The sequence below is a fragment of the Gymnoscopelus microlampas genome (assembly GCF_963454915.1).
Source record: "Gymnoscopelus microlampas genome assembly, chromosome: 1".
Taxonomy (NCBI): Eukaryota; Metazoa; Chordata; class Actinopteri; order Myctophiformes; family Myctophidae; genus Gymnoscopelus; species Gymnoscopelus microlampas.
In genome coordinates, this window is record NC_139962.1 from 41,215,259 (window position 1) to 41,222,758 (window position 7,500).

At 40.0% G+C, this 7,500-nt stretch overlaps 1 protein-coding gene across 6 annotated transcripts in view; it reads left to right on the forward strand.

Annotated features, from left to right (window-relative positions):
• Window positions 1-7,500, forward strand: part of esrrga (estrogen-related receptor gamma a) — a 205,803-nt gene that overhangs the window by 113,261 nt on the left and 85,042 nt on the right. The window lies entirely within an intron of this gene.

Consider the following 7,500-nt stretch of genomic DNA (forward strand, 5'->3'; position numbering starts at 1 on the left):
CATGTGTGGCTGATGGGGAGAATGACAGGCTTTCTCCACCTCTATCTCTCTCTCTTTCCCTTCATTGCTATTTCTTTCATCTACCCCCCCCCCACCACATATCTCCTTCCTTCCCTCTCTCTCTCTCTCTCTCTCTCTCTCTCTCTCTCTCTCTCTCTCTCTCTCTCTCTCTCTCTCCTTCCCTCTCTTTCTCTCTCTCCTTCCCTCTCTCCGCTGTTAAATGTTGTGTTCTAAAAGATTTAATTATGAACATCACAACAACAAAGCACAATGTCTCATATATTACGTTCAGCAGTGCTTTTTAAAAATATATTCAATTGTCAGGTATAAACAAAATAAACAAATAAATAAATAAACAAATAAATAAACAAATAAATAAACAAATAAATAAACAAATAAATACATTGATAATACTTCTCAGGCTGTAATAAGAGGGATTTGTGATGACCTATATGTTATACCGTATGTATTTACAGAACATTATATTAAATATAGCCTACTGTATAGATATAATGCATGCAAATATTTGATGAATTCTTATTAATCCAGGATTCTTATTTTCTGTGGAATTCAAACAGAAGGAATTACATTTGTGTTACAAGGAAAACAGCATTCATAATGTTTCGCAATCTTTCACCCTGTTTTCTGTCAGTTCTTTTTTACCTGCGATCTATTTTCTCAGTCTTCATGCTTCACGTTTACTGTCGTTAAATTAAATGTATTGTCTTGTTTTAAACAAATCAAATGTTTGCAATCGTGTTTTAATGTTAGCTGCATGTTACGATTACCAACTAAAATATATACGCTATACAGTACATGATTTAGTCAACTGTACCATTTGGTTTGCACTCAGCTTTAACAGAGGGTGTGTTTGGGTGCGTGCGTGCGTGCATCTTTTTATGGAATTAAACTCTGCGCGCAAATTATATCGTAATATACAGAATGTGTATCCACGTGATTGCATTGTTGAAGTGGTTGTAACAGCCGCAATCTGTGCGTGACTTGTGAAGACTGTGTGCACGAGACCTAGAATAAAATGACTAATATTAGATTATGTACCCTGATTTTTTTTTGTCACAGTATACATTTATTTTCACTATTTCTATCACTAACATAACACCAATATTAATTAATATTTTCTTGAGGCGTGATATTAGATGGTAAAGATTTAGACATGCCTGGTTTATACATGGTTGTGTGCCTTGATACTCACCAAAATAGCAGATCTATAAGCATACAACTGAACATCGTATAAGCATACAACATGTCGCAGTGCGACACATTGTGAGCTTGTAGATTGTAGAGTTTTTGGTGCGTGACACCGGTATAGTGCACGGGTGCAGAAACCTTTTCAACACTGACCCAGAAATATCCATCCATGCTTGTCGTTATCCAACCCAATGTGGTTGTTAATTCATTAACAGTTAATCACACAAAGCATTGTACAATATTTCCTAGATGTAATGTTTTTCAAAGCTTCAATGGGAGATTGTGGGTGAAACAGCTAGATGCTCAGAGTTTTCAGACTGGAAACAGGGGACAATACAAAATTACCTTTTTTTCCGTGCGTTCTGGAAAAACAAACATGTTTTCACCAAAAACCTCCAACTTTTGTCTTTAGGCAATTCATGTTTTTATAAAGTTCAGTATAGCAGAGTACTGTGGGTCCAATTGATTTCCTTTGCATAGATTCCCTTTGTATACTATCAGTACAGAGAAACATGCATGTAACACAACAAACCAGTGTAAAAGAAGAAATGACTGTTTTTTTCCCTGTTTTTTAATATTACTTGGCAGTAATCTAATTGTGTTGTTGTTATAAAGTTGTACATGATTCCACAAGACAAATACTGTAGATATCTTCTGCGACCCAGTAGGTTGCGTCCCACAGTTTGCGGACCACTGATGTTTTGTTGTGTGCGATACGCACGCACGCACGCGCGCGCACACACACACACACACACACACACACACACACACACACACACACACACACACACACACACACACACACACACACACACACACACACACACACACACACACACACACACACACACAGGGTTGGCCTGGACGGATCCCTACTGTCTCCTTCTCAGTTGTCCTACTGTCTGTCTCTCTTACACTGTCTCCCTGTCAGTTGTCCTACTGTCTGTCTCTCTTACACTGTTGCCTTCTCAGCTGTCCTACTGTCTGTCTCTCAGAATAGATGGACAAAGCACATTATACCATATTGTATATATTTGTGTATTGATTGAATCTATTTTTACTTCCCCATTGATATGTTGTAATTTTTTCTTTATCGCATTCAGACTGATTAACATTCTAAGCTTGACTTCATCCCAAGTACTTTGTGTTGTGTGAACAGTGAAAGCCTGGTAGCGTTACTGTGCATGATGGGTGCCGCTGAAAGATGCGTTAGCTGAAACGTTTTATGTGGATGCCTGTGCGCTCCGTGTGCGCGCAATAGTGCCATAACAAGCGTCAGCACGCTTCTGCATCTGATCCTCACTTCTCTTTAAATGCTGAATCAAGTGGCATTCATGTGCTACTTGGTATAGAACGTGCAACAAACATTATTATTTACGTATTGTTTTATTAATGCTATAGGAAAACAATCATTTTGTAATAACATTTTCCTGCTACTCTCCTCTTCTCCCTCATTTAGGATTAACAGAGGTGCGTTCCTCTATTAAGTTTACCCCCCCTTTCACCTCTGCTACTCAGACAACTCACCCCCTCCTTATCTCTCTCTCTCTCTCTCTGTCCCCTCATCGTTCACCCCCACCCTTTCCCCCTCTATCCCCCCCTCTCAGAGCTGTCACCTTTCTGCACGCGCTCAGTCCCTATTAAGGCCGACAGCCCATCTGCCCACTGCCCCGCTAACAGCTCCCGTCGCTAACGCTAACACACACACACACACACACACGCGCACACACACACACACACACACACACACACACACACACACACACACACACACACACACACACACACACACACACACACACACACACACACACACACACACACGTGCACAGTCGCTCTCTCTCTCTCTCTCTCACACACACACACACACACACACACACACACACACACACACACACACACACACACATACACACACACACAGAACAGGCACATGAGCGCATGTTTCTAAAACATGGTCACATTGAAGCCCACCTGCTCTCTTGAACACACCGACATTCGGAAACGCATAGCTTATCCATGTTTATGTTCCAACACAAATATATATATATATATATACACACATACACATTAGGCTGCGGAGCGGTAGCAGAGTGAGTGGGCCGTTCCATGCCATGCAATGGCCGTACTGTCCACTCTGAACGTCCGCAGCTAGAAATATTCACTTGAAATGTATTATGCTATTCATTTATGCTCCCCAAATATTTTAGAAATATTTTTTGATAACACAGACACATAGGCCTATATCTGCAACCTCGTCTCAATGGGGCACGTATGTGTGTGTGTGTGTGTGTGTGTGTGTGTGTGTGTGTGAGGCATTAGGCCGGCCAATTTCAGCCATGTGTGTGCGCACGTGTGCGTGTGTGTGTGTGTGTGTGTGTGTGTGTGTGTCATGGCATTTGCTCCCTTCAGGGCTTGGTGCATTTTGCATTAGGAAGAATAGCAACTGTCTCATCAATCAACACATCACCCTGACACACGCACACACACACACACACACACACACACACACACACACACACACACACACACACACACACACACACACACACACACACACGGACATGCAGACATAAATTCTCATGCACACGTATTCTTGCAAACTTAAAAACGCACACATACACACACACACAGATATGTGTGCACACGCACATGCATAGAGCTTCATGGTCATTCCATCCACAGATGGGGCAGAAACAGTTGAACGAGTCGCTGAGCATCCACACCACACACATGCACGCACACACGTGCACACACAAATTACACACCCATACACTTGCATACATTCTTGGCTTGCTGTTCATTGTCCTCTGCGCTAATCTGCGTGTGTGCATGTGCCTGCACGTGTGTGTGTGTGTGTGTGTGTGTGTGTGTGTGTGTGTGTGTGTGTGTGTGTGTGTGTGTGTGTGTGAGGGCAGGCCTTACACGTTTTGACAGGAGCGTGAAATAGGTTGAGGTACAATCACATAGGTTAATGCTCTTCTCTTCTCTTCTCTTCTCTTCTCTTCTCTTCTCTTCTCTTCTCTTCTCTTCTCTTCTCTTCTCTTCTCTTCTCTTCTCTTCTCACTATCATTCTCCACAAATGAGAAATATTCATTACATAATTAGATTTTTTTTGTGAGAATATATTAGTGTGTCTGTGTGTAGCTGTAAATGTTTTATTGTCATAATTAATCTTTTAATCACTTTGTCATTTTTTAAATGAAAATGTAAACCTGACAGTAACAATATTACATTTAATAATTCAGTTTATACAAATGTGTTCCATTAATATGGCATATCAAACCATTACAATTCCTTCTTTATTTTCAGTTAATTAAAACGAACCACTTAGAACCAAATAGAAGACAACAGCCTGTTTCTTTCATTTCACCTTTTGAACATACAGTAAATACATTGTGTATCGATGCTTCACAGGACAAAAACTGACTAAAATCTCACAATTCATACAAACGCCTTTAAAGAATAAGATGGAGGCCTCTAGTTTAAGGGCGGTAATGTAAATGTATTGATTGATTGATTGAATAATTTATTAGTCAGAAATGTAAACAGTACATGGTACAGTAAGACATTAAAGCTAAAAGGATAACACAAAAAAGTCCTGGGGACTTGTTTCCATTGTGGTCCTATGTATGTAATGATAAACGATTATGGATGTACCAGTACTGTTACTAGTACAGCAGGCATTAACCACTTGAACCCCAGCATGCCTGCGGGAAATTTTTCCAAAAACTAGAAGATCTACCAGCAAAGTACTGTGTATTCTCTCCAGTGTACATAGTTCTCCAAATAAAGAGGAAGAGGGACGTAATAATTGTTTTGCTGGTTAAAAATGATTGACGATAATCACACTTTTGTGGACTTTTCAGTGGAATACCACTGAAGCACCCACACACCAGGCCAAGGAAACAGTACTTCAGGGTCTTGGGTCTGAGGTGTGATTTTGTTAGTAATTAAGTATAAACACTTATTTTGCCCATTTTTACTTGATAGTTTGTTCTCCCTACCAAGAAGAATGTTACCATATAGTTAATGCCCCCTTTAAAGGGATAGTTCAGTTTTTTGTTTTAGTCACATTCCTAAGCCAATAGTTTGATGACGAGCAGTGGTTCCGGTAGGAGACACAAAGAGTCTCCTTTTACTATCTACTACTGGATCCGCTGCCTACTGGTCCGCTGGTCATCAAATCATTGGCGTAGGAATGCGACAAAAACAAAAAAATATCCATGAATTCAAGTCTCCATGGGGTGACTAATCGATAGGAAAACAAAATGTCCCTTTAACCACTTAAACCACTTAAACCTTCTAGTCTTAGTAAAACGAACCTGATTTACAATTGTACTTTGACCACTTTTTTCCATCTACACTAAATCTCTCCGGCAACAATATTTTTGGCGAATGTTCCCCCCAGAATAGGGATGCTGGGATTCAAGTAGTTAAAGAGGTGGTGCCATGGTTTTGCACTTTTTCTGTTTTTCATGTGTCTATGAGGTTGATATAACTTCATTAAGCCCCCTGGTGGTGTTTTTATGGTGTTTTATGTCTTCTCTGACTATTTTGAGTTTCCTCCTGGAGGCTGAAACCTTGAGGGTCAAACGTGCCAATAGAAAAACAGCGCTTTAGTGACATAGTAAAAACATACCCTCCCCCTCATTATCATAACACAACAGGTGTGGGCATGAGGAGGAGGAGGGACTAGGACAGGTGCGTGGTGCTAAGGTGGTGGAGGAGGTGCTAAGGTGAGAACCAGGTATACTTAATGAACTGGAGGCGTGTCCACAGAAAAACATAATTTTGATACTTTCTGTACACTTCCTCCTAGTATAACCATAATACCTGATGATTATGTTTTAGGGGGGGAAAAAATTACTGAAAATCACGGCACCCCTTCTTTAAGCCTTGATGCATACCTCTTCAAGGTTTTGAAGAGGTATGCATATGTCTCTTGACATAGGTCTCTCTCATAGGTCTCAGACTGATTTTTTTTGTGTTTTATTCTGGGAAATAAATGAATTAATTTGTTCATCATACTTCCTTTAGTATATTTAGAAATATATTTTTTTTCTGTTGATGGTATGTCTCTCTTCATCTTCCTCAGTGAATTCATCTTTTTTTTCCCAGGGTTCTGTTTAGTTTAGCTTAATTGCAAATGAACACAAAACCCGTAAAAAAGAAGAAGAAAAAAAATTGAATCATGTAAAAATGAAAGTATAATTAACGCATGGAAAATACTTGTTGTCAGTCGCAAATTATTTTATTACATTTCATACAGAAGGATTTATCAGGAACACATGAACCTTAAACCAGTGTGTCACCTACACCAGTACTGGTTGTTGTTGGTGATTTTTTTAATGATTGCTACTGATCTATACTAGCTGTTACTTGTTTACTTATGTGTTTGCTGATTGTTGTTTATTTATTTTGGTTTATATATATATATATATATATATATATATATATATATATAGTGTTAAATTAAAAGCGGAAAACATCTAAATAGAGATCTAACTAGAGATCTGTCATGATGACCAAGACTCAAACTGTGTCATTGTGCTTTCTAAATGTCTATATATATTTTCTATTTTTTGCCCTCCTATAATAAAACGCTCCCTTGGTATTTCCCGTTAAAAGGAGGCCAGCTCCATCGTTTCATTACCAACCTCTCTGTTCCCCTTTCTGACGTCAACAATACCTGCTGTTCTTCTCTCTCTCTGTCTCTGTCTCTATCTGTCTCTTTATCTATCTCTGTCCCTCTCTTTGTCTCTGTCATTCTCTCTCTCTCTCTCTCCCCATATTTTGTTATTTCACTCCATGGATGATTCTGATTCCGTTGCCCGCGTTGACCTTATCACCCCGGCGACAGCTCCTCCCCTGACGACGGTCTTGAGTTTGATTGACGCTTTGCGGCTCCTCCCTCCGAGCTGCGCTTCCTGAAAGCATTCTCCTCCTAAACATGCTAAAACCACTGTGACGTTAAAATCAGCCCGGGTGTGCTCCAATTAATGTCATGCACGAGCACACACACACACACACACACACACACACACACACACACACACACACACACACACACACACACACACACACACACACACACACACACACACACACACACACACACACACACACACACACACATTATTACATTTCCTGACGGTAACCCATTAATGTTCAGTGGTTTACTGTCACAGACCCTCTGCTGTGTCTTACAAAATGTCAGAAATAGAGTCCAAAGGGAAGCACGCACATCCCAACAAAAACTTTTGAGGTGGTGAACAACAATACGTATAT